The sequence below is a fragment of the Planococcus citri genome, chromosome 4, assembly GCF_950023065.1.
Source record: "Planococcus citri chromosome 4, ihPlaCitr1.1, whole genome shotgun sequence".
Lineage (NCBI taxonomy): Eukaryota > Metazoa > Arthropoda > Insecta > Hemiptera > Pseudococcidae > Planococcus > Planococcus citri.
In genome coordinates this window covers 21,983,775-21,997,819 of record NC_088680.1, presented here as the reverse complement: position 1 = coordinate 21,997,819, position 14,045 = coordinate 21,983,775, and the positions used below count along the sequence as shown (strand labels likewise).

General features: G+C 38.8%; 1 protein-coding gene across 16 annotated transcripts in view; it reads left to right on the top strand.

Annotated features, from left to right (window-relative positions):
* Positions 1-14,045, top strand: part of LOC135844663 (UDP-glycosyltransferase UGT5-like) — a 448,533-nt gene that overhangs the window by 145,903 nt on the left and 288,585 nt on the right. The gene's annotated exons all lie outside the window — the stretch shown is intronic.

Sequence of the window (14,045 nt, the reverse complement as noted above, 5' to 3'; positions counted from 1 at the left end):
TTTTGAAATAATTCCTTATAAGTAGATAGGATCTAAACTGCCAATGAGAGACTGAAAAATATGCCAAAACCGATCAAAGGACGTACCAATACATTTGATCAGGGTCTTTAAAAACTGAGTTTCGATTGTGCTCCTTTCTGTAGAATTTTTCAAAAACTGGACGATCTAAAAATTCACTGTAGACTGGATTCTGGAACCATCAGTCAAATCAGGAAGTCTACAAAAAAGAGACAATTTTTGTGATTATAAATATACTTTTTTGAGAAATTTTACACCATTTTGACACGTTTTCAACTGTTTTTGCAAATTATGCATTTTTGGCAAATTTCACCAGAATTTCAATGTTTTTTGGACGCGTTTCGGACTTGCGTTTTAATGCATTTTTGAGTGATTTACATAGTTTTGACTCGTTTTTAATATTTTTTCATGCATTTTCGACAAATTTAATAAACATTTTTAAGGGTTTTGGTAATCTGTGGTGATTTAAATGCATTTTTGAGTACTTTCACTCATCATGATGCGTTTTTAACACCTTCCTATGTATTTTTGGTAAATCTAAAATTTCATTTTTTTGAGATTTTTTTTTTTTAGTGATTTGAATGCATTTTTGAATTTTAGAAAATTGGTCATTTTTCTACAGGTTGACATGATGTCATGAATTCGTTGAAATTTGTTCCAAGTTCTTGAACGACTGACAAATTGTTGTAAAATTGTGAAAATATTTGTTAGCGATGAATTTTTTCCAAGTCTTTAAAGTCTTACATAGTGCTTTTCTGATGAAGATTGACTAAATCTGAAGGTTGAAACTTGGAAGAAAAAATGTAAAAATATTCTTTTTCTTCAGTTCCATGTTTTCATCATGTAGAGAGGTCAAAAGTATTTAACCGTACTTATTTATCTAAGGATTGGAATGTAGAAAAAAAATGTACCTAAAAAGTTCAAACTTTTGAATTTCTTATATACAATTGAGATGGAGGGGGGGGGGGGCTTTCTGGCACGACTTATTTCTGCTAACATGATTGAAGATTTGAAGAACTTTTTCTCATGAAACCCAACAACATTAGGACGTCATGAAATAATTTTTTTCAGTAGTTGGTATATAAATAAAAGCTCTCCCCTCTAATCAACTGATTAGTGTTGGATGGAGATAGGGGGCTAAAATTGGTATATGAGTTGATTTTTTTATTTAACCAAAAAGGGACTTGACTGAGGGATCATTCCATGTCAATTAGACCAAAAAAAAAAAAAAAAAATGCGATTTTGAAAGTCATGTCTTTCGATAATGTTTACCCATCCAATAAGTAATAATCCCGCGATCAGTTTGGTTCCAGCCTCCTCAGGGGGTGGGTGGGAGGGCTTCCATTATTTTCACATTGTCTCGAGGTACTCAACTTCAGCAGAGCATTCCTCCGAAACTATGATACTTTGATCAAAGCTGATTTCACAGTTCGAAAGGGAATTGAATTTTGAACTTTTCAAGTATTTTGAAACTTTCAAATTGAAAGTTTAAATTTCAAAATGGCGCTGTAAGTGGGAGCTACCATTTAGAATTCTGAAAAAATTTCCATAGATGTACCATTTGATGCTTTTTCGAAATATTAAATTTTCGAGATGGGATCTTTTAATGTAGAAGAAAGCACCCCTCCCCCAAATTTGAGCAAAACTTCCAAAAAAAATCTGGGGCATGTGATATATCGAATTGTATGTTTTTGGTAATGCTGAACACGAATATGACGTCAGATTTTTGATTGCACCCTATCTACGCCCCCCCACCTCCTTAAATGGGGTAAAAGTTCAAAAAAGTGTTTTGTTCGTGCGATACAAGAAATAGTATGTTTTCGATATCGCTGAACACGAATATAGCCTTAGTTTTTCAAATTGACCTCACCCATGGCCCCCAGAACCTGCCTCAATGTGTAAAAGCCCAAAAAAATTGTTGGGGGTTGTGGATGGGGTCGTCCAATCAAAAATCTAACATCTTATTCGTGTTCAGCGTTCATGTGTCGCACGAACAAAACACTTTTTTGAACTTTTACCCCATTTGGGGAGGTGCTCGGGGCCATGGATGGGTTCAATCAAAAATCTGACCTCATATTCGTGTTCAGCGTCACCAAAAACGTACAATTCGATACATCACATGCCACAGATTTTTTTTTGAATGTTTTACCCAAATTTGGGGGTGGAAGTGCTCCGTCTCCATTACAAGATCCCATCTCGGAAGTTAAATATTTCAAAAAAGCATCAACAGGTACATCTATGAAAATTTTTTTAGAATTTTAAATGGGAAAGTTCACAATTTTAAAAATGTCCGATACATACTTCGATTTTTTCATTGGGGGGGGGGCTCCCCGGCCCTACTTATTTTTCACCGAGGGAGCTGACAATTTTATGGCGTGATTTCCTCATCTGAGATGACAACTTTAGTGGGTCGGAGCGAAAAAAAAGGAAAAAAAATTTCCACCATAAATAGGGATATAAAATAAGGTACCGCCCTAAATTGAAAATTTGCCAAAAAGCAGGACGTTTTTGGCAAATCAATGGCAAAAAAATTATTGAGATCGCGAGAATCAAGTCGATACAGCATCTATCTATAGTATGGCAATCAATACGTTTCAATTTTTTTCAAGATATTATCTCGTATGCTAACTAAAACTATACCAAACAGTGTGGTAATTCGCACTGGCTTGTTCCTATGGAACCAGTTTATTACACATACGATTATATAGGTAATAGGTTTTTTTTTTTGGTAAGAAAAACCACGCAAATTTCTCTCAGTGCGTAGTGCGTAGGTACCTAACTGTTTTAGTATCACTGTTTCGCGTATCAATAGTAGTTGATTTTATTCGTTGTGCACATTTTAGACATGTTTTTCGTAGTTTTCTTGTGTTTTTCCTTTTCGAGTCATCTCGATCAATCTGCTGCCGAGAATGAGAAATATAATATCTTGGGGATATTCCCTTACCCGGCCAGAAGTCATTACGCGGTTTTCGATCCTTTAATGGTGGAATTAGCCAAACGTGGTCATAATGTCACCATTTACGATACATTTCCCAAACAAAACTCGATACCGAATTATCACGAAATCAGCATCAAGTCGTGTTTCTCGTTACCTAATATCTTGGGTGTGGATCAAATGAACAAATTGACTTCTGATGAGTTTCGAACCATACCGGCTTTATTCGAATTTGTTCCCAGTCGCGAGGAAATTTTCAATTGCGAACCTCTTCAGAAGCTGCTGACCAAAGAAGCTGGAAATTTCGACGTATTTATCACCGAAACTTTCCATATGGACTTTTTCCTTATGTATGGGGCCAGATTGAAAACACCTATTATTACATTTCATTCGAATACACCTCTTCCTTGGCATTCTGAACGGATGGGATTACCGGATAACCCGAGTTATTTACCTTTTGCTTATTCGATGGATCCTTTCGATATGGGATTTTGGTCCAGAGTGAAGAATGCAGTTTTAAGAATATACGCGTTGATTATTTATAGACTTTATTCGGAGAACGTTTTTGGCGAATTGGCGGCGGAATATTTCACAGTTGATAGATCTGCGCTGAATGAGGCTGTGAACAATATCAGCTTATTGTTTCTGTATTCTCATTTCACTTTAAGTCCATCGTCTCGACCTTTGACTCCTAATGTGATAGAAGTGGCTGGTTTGAATATCAAAGAGCCCGGTGAATTACCTGAGGTTAGTGATCCTGTTTGCTAAATGTTACCTAATAAACATAAAGACTTATAAAATGGGAGGTATGTAAATCGTTTGTAAGTTTCGCTATTTTTTAGCCAAAAATTGATAAAAACTAAAAAGCCTTGCCTTTTGCTGCAAGTGTCATGGTCTCGCGTTCGGCCAAAAATGGCAAAAAATTCTTGCCATTTATTAAAAGTGCCATAAAAGCCGTGAACTGTTGCCTTTTTGCAAGAATTTCCAAAATAATTGTCTCCCTCCCTTCAAATTGCTCAAAAGTCTCGTATTTTTGCCAAAACATTGGGAAATAATCTCACTTTCATGCCTATACTTCCTGCTTTTTGCTTAAATTGCCAGCGCTTGATAACATTTTATTACTAGATTTTAACTGGAATGATCTTTTTGAGGTCTTTTCTTTGCATAAAATTCAATTGCAAAGTTTTTTTTCGGTGATTTTTTTGCATAAAATTGCGTTGCTCCCATTTTGTAATAATTTTTCTCATATATTTTAGTAAGTAATAAAAGTAACTTTTTCGTTTTGTGTTTTGAAACAATTACATAAGTAGGTACAAGCTCTGACCAAAAATCCTAAAATTATCTTGAACGTCTGAAAATTTGGTTATTGGAAGGAGGAGGGGCTTTAGAGCATGCTTTTTCAATCCTCTTTGGTTTCGTTGAAATCGGTGAAATTTCATGATATTTTATGATATTTTTTCAATGTTTGTGGTGGTTTGGGGAGTCTTTACTTTGAAGGAGACCTCCGCAAGACCAGCGTGCATATAGTAAGCCCAGGGAACCTAAACTTGCCCGATATCCTTGCGAAAGATATCAAATTGCAGTGATGTTGAGACACCTCATAAATGATCATAAGACCGCTAAATGTTCGTAATGTTTTATTCACTTCTCTGGTATAACACACGCGAAGATTTATAATAAAACACACTACACATTATTGAATAAAATACACTTGTAGTATCGACTACAAGCGGAAGCTCTGAACTTGCTACCTTACGCTAGCACCAGTGAAAATATACCTAACGAGCTTTCAAAGCTCGAAGCTCGGAGTGGCGCATCTCGAACTACTTCGATAGAGTGCACTACTCGTAAGCAGTGCTGCCACTCCGACAGGAACACAACTTCCCTCTAGGTGGAAGCTGCGGGCGCATCCCCTACCGGTACATATGCCCCGCTTCCATTGAAACAGCGTGGACATCGGAGATGCTGGATCATTGAAGCCAAAACTTGGCCAATCGGACAACGGACGGTAGGGCCCCTCTGCCCCGCTTCTATGAACCCGCAGCTTCCAAGATGTTGAATAGCTAGGTTCTTCGGCATCCATCCATGACTTCCATCAAGTCGAATTTACAGTTTTGAAACATCTCTGCTGCTTTTTCACGGCACTAGCGACTTAAATTTATCTTAGATGCAAACAATTTGTCATATAAGTACTAAAACAGGTTACATCTTAGTCGCTAAAATGCTACAAAATTCACAAACACAAAATATTTACATAAAAAGCAGAGAAATGTGGGCAAATTTCAAACACAAAAATTACGTAAAAACACGCGTTGAGGTGTGTATCAACTGGTTCGATGCAAAGCCAAAAATGCGCAACTCGCAAAAACGCTTCGCCGGTGTGATAACAGCTTGTTTACCAACACGAGGTCAATGAACTCTTCTTCTGGAGTAATTAACAGGTACTTTTTCAATTGATTACGCGTTCCATATCGTACTTCTTGATGTTAAACTAAACAGGGACTTTCTTCTCTTTCTACAGCAACTTTCCCGGATTCAATCAGCATCGAAATAAGCTCACTGGAGCCAAACGGGGATGACTGTTTTCACCAAGGGCAAACGATCCAAAGTTCATTGGTAATTCCAATTGATCAGAGATGCCGGAAAAATACTCCGATAACCGGAAAAGCATCAGAGAAATTACAGGTACGTTGAATCTTGGTTACGATTCATTTTATTTTCTCTAACATGTTGGCGATATTTTTCAACCTCTCTGTTATCAGCAAGCTGACATTTTTCCAAATTGGAAGTTTTCGGAGCTGGAACCGGAATCCTTTTTTATCATCTCTGCTGCAGAAAGTACCCTATTTACACATCTCTATTTACGCGTACAAAGTGATCTTGTTAGCTTTAGATCGCGTCGCGTTTGTTTTCTCTCGTGTTGTGTTGATTCAGTGCCGCGTTATCGTCACAGACAGCTAGTCGCTCGTTGCTATGTCCACACACAGCTGGGAATATTGGGCTATTCCCACGGACAGCTAGGAACATCGCGCTCTATTCACTGACAGCTGGCCAGTTGCAATTTTTCCAAGTTCAAAAATTGCGATTTTCTCTCATTTTTTCGCAATTGAAAACCTTCTTGCGCCTTTCTCGACCTGTGATCGAACCTGGATTTTGAACATCTCTATTTTTGTGAAAAATTACTCGTTCAAAATTCCCCAACACATGCTCACGCGATTTTTCAACTTCTCTTGGAAAGAAAAAATTTACAATTATTTACAAAAAATTCTAAACCTATGTGAACTACTAGTTACGATTAGTCAAAATAAATTAAAATAAAACTAGTCATAAATTAAACAAGACTAAATTTTATCCGAAGTGCAACTTTGAAAAAAGAAAAAAATTTTAATAACAAAATGAATAACAACGCTTAAATTAGCACTAATTCCCAAACTATCGCGAAAAATACACAGTACTACTTAATCTGAGCACATCAAATCAACGAATGAAAGCTCTAATGCTACAGTTGTGTATCGGAAATTCCATAACAATAGATGAGTTTTTCAAAATGGCGATTTTAAAGATAAACTTTCACATAGCTAAAATTATCTTACTTTTAATCTCATCAAAAATGTTGCACTCGGAGATGAAAGTATATTAACGCTACATGTATGCTAAAAGTAGTTGGCCATGAACGTAACAAAAGCTCATTTCTCACTTAGTTTGGCCTTGGATTGATATTTCGTGAAAGCTTTCACAAAATATGCACGTTCAAAACTTTCCAACATCTCTAAGTGAATAAAATTCACGGTCTTTTTTCGCTTCTTTTTGTTACGAGGATTGTCATGGCCGTCTGGTGCATTTTTATCTCGTAAGCTCGAGCTTTCAGCGTTGGTAGGTACCTGCTTCGTTCTCGAACGCGTTTCATATCTCTCCCGCGCCGCTTCCCTCTTCTCTTTGTACTCATCTTCGTCCGGAAACGTTTGTTTGAGACAATCTTCGAGCTTTTTCTCTAGGAGGGGGGGGGGGAGCTTTTTTCGTAATCTCTTTTTTATCTCGCGAAACTCTGCATCGTGTTTTGTAACATCTCTTTTAGGTCTCTCTGCTTCGCAATTTTGGCGAATTTTTTCCAGGGTTTTTTCAGGCTGCTTCCGCGAACCTCTTGGTAAATATTCCGGATCTCTAGGGTCATCGACCTCCTCCTCATCAGTATTTTCTTCTTCCATTTCAGCACTCTGATTTGTGGTTTTTTTCTTCGTAAAATCTCTGATTTTTTCCACCAAATCTCTGTTGTCGAATTTTGATCTCTGCTTTAGGTCATTTTTGAGCTCTTCCAACTGGTTTTTATTGAGGTATGACGTCATTTGGCGAGTGTTAACGATCTGCTCGTCGGTAGGGTCAGCTACATTTTTGACCATGTAACAATTGCTACCTACATGCTGTTCGACTGTATATGGACCATAGCGTTTTTGAAATAGCTTTTTTGAAAGTCCTTTTTCATATGAAGACAAACGATGAGAAGTTAACATGACCAATTCACCATTTTCGAAAATGGTAGGGGGCCCATGTAATTTATTGAAAGCGACCTCATTATTTATTCTCTGCTGCATTCTTTTTTCGCGAATGAAATTCACTAAAGCCTGCTGCTGGGTCATATTTTCAATATTCTCATCAACCACTTCTTGGGTATATACAGCCTTTCTGGCCAATTTGTCAGCTACGAAATTATTATGATCGTATTTTCTCGCCCTTACATGTCTCAATTCGAACTCCTTGAATTTTTTAGAGAGTTCAATGACCTGCTGGAATGCTGCTTTGTGATGAACTGGTTTTTTGTTGGCATTTTTCCAGTTATTTTCTACCCATCTCTTTGAATTGTGATTTACCGCAGTGACCAAGTAGTTAGAATCCGAAAATACTTTGAGCTTCTCTATCTGGTTATTTAGGGCAATTTCCATCGCTTTTATCAACGCAATGATTTCTGCCAAATTATTCGAATTTTTGTATTCTGGGTGCACAACTCTTTCCGAAACATTGAAGTCTCCACTAGGTGTCCAACTGATTCCGATACCCGCTATTGCTTCATCTGTGCCATTTTGAGAACAAGCTCCATCCACAGCTACCCAGACAAATCCTTTCTTGTCAACAATGAGCTTTTTTGGATCCATTTTGAGTTTTAGAGCTTCTTCTGACATTATAGATGGAACATTATTGGCACGTTGCTCTTCTCGTAATTTACTCAATTCAAATTTGGCATTTATTCCAGTGTTGGGCACTGGCAAGTCTTGAGCCAAGTTATCATGGATTCCCCAAACTTCGTTTGGCTTCACTCCGAATTCGGTAGGTGTGTTATTTATTTCATTTTCCACCTGTTTGGCATATTTGTGCCATCCATGATGAGTATAATCGAAGTCCTCAGCTGATTGGTTGATTTTTACTCTCAGCCTGTCGCCAATTATTCTCATTGTTCTTTCCACTAAGCTTGATTGTGGATTGTACTTAGTGGTGTGGCCAATTTTTACACCATAGGATTTGAGCAAATCATTCCAGGTATCACTCACAAACTGAGTACCATTGTCAGTGATCACTTTGCGCACCTTGTGCCCCAGTTTCTTTATCTCTTCGAGTATCTCTTTCATCGCTTTTGAGACCTCTTCTTTGGTTGCCACAATCAGGGTTTTGAGCCACACTTTGGCAGTAAATACACACTTTACTACTAGCATGTATTTTGGGTCCTTGGCTCTGTTTGCGATTTGGCCAATTAAATCAGCTGACAAGACATCTGCTATGCCATAAGACTCAATTTGAGCATACTCTAGCTTCTTTTTCTGCCCAAAGTTCTTATTGTGTTTGCAATCGAGACATTCGCTTGTGGCCAATTTGGCAGATTTTGGCACATTTGGCGAATAATACATGCGTCGAAATATCGAGTCAATTTTGGCAGCTCCCACATGACCATATTCTTCATGTAAGTACATTATGGTATCTTTGTACAATTCATCAGGCATGCATGGCACTTTAGATCCATCTTCTCTGATTCGATACAGTATTTTGACACCTTCTTCTTCTTCCAAAATGACATATTTTTTCTCGAGCTGTTTCTTCGCTTTTCTCTGCTTGGAAGTCATGTCAATCTCGTCCGCTTGAAGTCTCCGAATGACTTTTGACCAATTTTCATCTCTGTTTTGGTACAAGTCCAGCCTCTTAAGACAATCAATCAACTGCTCCTTGACCAAATCTTTGTAAACAACGCCAAGTGGCACCATATGAGTCCAATTCGTGCTGTATAGGGTCAATTCAGGTGCTTGTCTATCCCACCATTTTCCAACTCTTTTTGGCAGGTCATAAACAAGGTCGTGACAGTTGAAATGCGTTATCCACGCCGCTGCTTTGCGATGTATTTGAGCCAAGGTGTTAAATCGGTGCATAACTGACATTATGTCCTTTCTGACGTGCACAGTATATCCATGAAGCCACATTTCGAGTTTTTTTAATGCGTTCGCGAGCGAGTACATCTCTTTCTCTATTATTGTGTACTTCTTTTGGTGCTCTTTAAATGTGTTGCTCACAAATAGCACAACGTGATCTACGCCATCTTCGTCTTTCTGGTATGCCACCGCATTCATGGCATCTTGGGTGAAACTCGTTTCTAAGTAGAAATCTGCACCATCGATTGGGGTGGCTAATTTGAATTCTTTACGATACTCAGTTTCCAACATCTCTAATGCATTTTGCTGCTCTTCACCCCACTTGAAGTTTTCTTTTCGAGTCACTTCATAAAGTGGCACTGCTAGCTGCTGATAATCTGCGATGAAGCGCTTGTAGAATCCAACAATTCCCAAAAATGCCATAACTTCTTTTTCATTTTTGAGTTTGAATTCACCTTTCTTGTTGGTGTGCTTTTTCTTGAATTCATCGAGCTTTTGGAGCTTTTTATTCTGCTTCAAAATTGCCCCAGGCTGGAGTTGAAAACCAAGATGGTTGATACTCTTTTTGAAAAACTTTGATTTTCTTGGATTGAGCCTAAGTCCATTTTCTCTGATTATTTTCAGTGTATCAACTAGTAATTCCATCATCTCTTCGAAAGTCATCGCCTTGAGTAGCACATCGTCTACATACTTCATTCTGCCTTTTTTTGTCTTCATGATGGTGTTTATCATTTTCACAAATAATGCAGATGACACTTTTAATCCATATGGCACCCTTATAAACTGGTGGACTTCTCCATCTACGATGAAAGCACAATACTTCCTATATGCTTCATGTAGTACCATCTGCCAAAATCCTGCCACAAAATCCAGGCAGCAATACATTTTGGCACGTCCATCTGTTGTTATAATTCTATCGAGCAGTGGAGCTTCATTATAATCATTCTCGAGTATAGGGTTCAGTTCCATAGGATTCAAGCACAATCTCACCTCGCCATTTTTCTTGATATTTGCTACCAGAGCATTAATGTAAGGTGAGGTGGAAGGCTCAACGATCTTTTTTGCTATCATCACTCTGAGAGCTTCTCTCACAAGTGGCATCTGTTTGTTAGATGGAGTATACTTCGGACCATGGAATCTTTTGATATTCTTGGGATCCTTGAATCTCAATTTCATCGGCGGTCCTGTCCATTTTCCAGGATATTTGCTGAACACACAGGCAAACTCTTTAAGTATATCAAAAGCTTTTTTAGCCTGTTTCTTCGTAATGGTTTCTTCATTTACAGCTTGCTCCAAATCCGATCTCAGTGTTTCCAAAAATATTTCTGGACCATCGTCCACATCTTCAGGCTCCATTTCCTGGTACTTATCAGCTGTGTTTGCTCTTTTGGATATGTGATCAATTTGCTCAACGCTCTTTTTCTTTACTCTGATTCGTCTGAGTGTAATCTTCTTTTTGTACTCCTCCTCAGTCATAAAGTTGAGTGTTTCAATCTTCTCTTGGCCTGGAGGGCAGCATGTGGCTCTTTTATTTTCCACATCAGTCTTAATTCCAAGTACCTTCATGGTTTTGGTACCAATTATAAAAGTCTGGTTACACCCTTTCATAATGTAAAATGGAATTTTGAGCTCGCATTCTCCAAATTTGAGTTTTGGCACAATCACATATCTGTATGTCTCTACCTTTGAATCGTCAGCCAAACAGCACACAATAGGTTTTTTCAGCATGATATACTGAACGCTGTCATAGTGATCTCTGAGCAGGATGTTCGCAGTTTCTTCTGATATTACATTAGGGGTTGCCCCGGTATCGAGCTGCGCTGGGTAGGTGGTGCCATCCATCGTAAGTGGCACTACACACGTGTCAAATTTATCTTTTTCTCTGAGGATTTGCTCTCTAACTCGAGCCTCAATTTCCTCTCTGCGTAGTGGTGGTTTAGGTGTAAGAGGTTGCTGGATTGAATTCGTTGAAGTTCCTGCTGTCGGTTGTGCACTCTGAGTTGTGTCTTGAGGCACATGTGTTGAATTTTGAGGTATACATGTTGTGTTGGGGGGCTTAGGCGTTGCCCCAGTCACGTGATTGACTGTTATTTTTAACTTCTCTGATGCCCCAGCGGATTTAACAGGTGTTTGTAACGTCTCTGATAAGTTTCGTTCCTCCTCATGGGGGGAGGGGATTCCTATCTTGTTGAGTAGCTTTTGGAGCGCTTGAGGTTTCATGAACTTTTTTAACTTCTCTATTTTCTTTACAGCATCAGCGACTTCCTTTTCGATGTTTTTAGGAATGTCTGAGTTTTTCTTTTCGATCAGGGTTTTCTTCTTTACTACTTCATATTGCAAGCCATCTTCCTCAGTTATAACTTCTCTACTCTCTTCAGTCTGAGTGCCATGTTGCTCAGTACCATTCTCAGGAGATTTCTTCTGATGCCAATCATAATTGTACATTTTATCCATCTCTTGGAATAACTCTGTTTTGCGTGCAAATCTTGGATAATATCTACCATTTTTTCTGCTTAAATGGAATTTATGCATCACTGGCATCATGTTGTAGTCTTTATCAACTCGAAATTGACGTTTAGACTGATCTTGTGAGTCTCTTTTCAAGTCCAAAAATAAGGCAGCAGGAGACCACCAAAATGACACAACATCATCTTCCAGTGACTCTAGCGCTCTTCTGTATGCAAAGTACTTGTCCATTGATACTGGATTACTTGCAGAAGTTTTTGGCTTTACCAGTGGAAACAGCAAAACAATTTTCTCAAATCCTTTCTGCTTTAAATTCTCCACAATTTGCTTTGCATAATTTTTCACAACACTCGAAGCCATGTCTGAGTAGTTCAGTTCATATTGAGCCAGTGATAGAATGGCTTTTTTCTTCGTAAAGGTGGCTGCTCTGATGGCTGTTTTCAGATCGCTGATGTTGATCTGTTCTTTGAGATAAGGCTGAGTGATTTCAGGCCTTCGTCGTGGTATTATATTTGCTAAAAATACAGCGAGTGAATCTCCAATGAGTTCAAACTCTTCTTGTGGTAGCTCATGGAATTGCTCCACTTGTGCTAATTTGCACGCGTCAGCTACTCGTTTCCCGACGGCAATCCTGCTGAATCAATTGATCCCTCAGGTGAGGTAGGGGGTGATTGTTGCTCCTCTGAGCTTTCATTCTCTGATGGTGTTTCTTCCTTGTTCATTTGATTAACACCATGTGTCTTTTCCTTTGGTTTTTTATACTTAGACTCATCTTTTCTGTCTTTTTGGTAGGTTTTGGTAGTCTCTGATTTGAGCTGACTTTTGTTTTTATCGTAGCTAGGCTTTTTATACTTGTCAGTTGTGCGCTCGCCTTTGTTTTCATTGGTATTATTCCGCACTGTTTGTGAATTGGAACGCCTATCAGTGCCGCCAAAACTGGATCGACGATTCTCTGATCTTTGTTGCACATTTCGAGTCTGAGTAGCAGGCCTTTCTGGTTCAGGTGGTCTCTGAGCAAACTCTTCAACACGAGTCATTCCATTCAGTCTTTTCTCGAAAATGTTGATATCTTGCAATTCAATCTCAGTAAAACGTGGTCTGAGACTGGGTGTCATTTTGTAGTATATCATCATAATGATATCCTCGAATGGTGAGTTCGTAGTTTTGAGCACTTTCAGCCATATCATCAATTCTGAACATTGTGTGGTCGAAGATGTTTTGCACACTGGCATATTTCTGAAGTGATTTCTAGCCTCATTTTGTCTCTGAGGACCCCAAGCACAATCGATGAAATCTTTTCTCAATTGGTAATAATCAGTATTATTTTCTTGCAAATCTTTCCAAGGTGCCATATGAATCAGCTCATCATCAATTAGGACCATTAGGGCATCGCAGTACTGACTTTGGGATACTTGGTATGGCTGCATGCGTCTTTCAAATCGGTGCAAAAAGTTGTAAACTTGGTACTTATTATCTTCCGAATATCTTACCCCAAATTCACGTAATCTGTCTGGTCTTATGTTGAAATTTGAATTTCCAAACTTGATTCTATAATTTAATCTGCGTTCTGGGGGGTTGTTTTGTTGCTCATTTTCAGCCTGAATCCATCTAGGATCAATCTGCACTTCTTGATCATCGTCGTTTCCGTGTCGATCATTCGCTCGATCATCGCGTCGATCATTTCGTCGATCATCTCTGTTATCGCGATTATAGTTACTACTATTACTGCTGCCGTCGAAGCTGTTACGATTGTTGTTGTTATAATCACTGCTTCGGTCGCTATTTCGATCATCTCTGTTATCTCGATCATTTCTGCTGTCTCGTCGATCACGGCTGCCTCGATCGCTGTTTCTATTATCTCTGTTATCTCGATCGTTGTTTCTATCATCTCTGTTTGATCGTGATTCTCTTGACGATGATCTATCGCGATTAGGTCTGTTATCATGCGTTCGATAGCTATTGTTACTGCTACCATTGTTGCCACATCTCTCGTTACTGCGGCTGTCGTTATCGGTGTTGCCCCTGTAGGGGGCGGGGGACCTTGATCGATCTCTAGATCCTCTCCTTCCTCGGAAAAGATCTGCGCCTTTGCCTGGATTTACACTGCTGCGACTGGCAGTGTTATCGGCATTGATATTATTTATGTTGTGCACAACTGTAGGCACAACAGGGGGCTGGTAGGGTGGTTCTTCTGGATCATGAAGCTCTGCTATGAAACC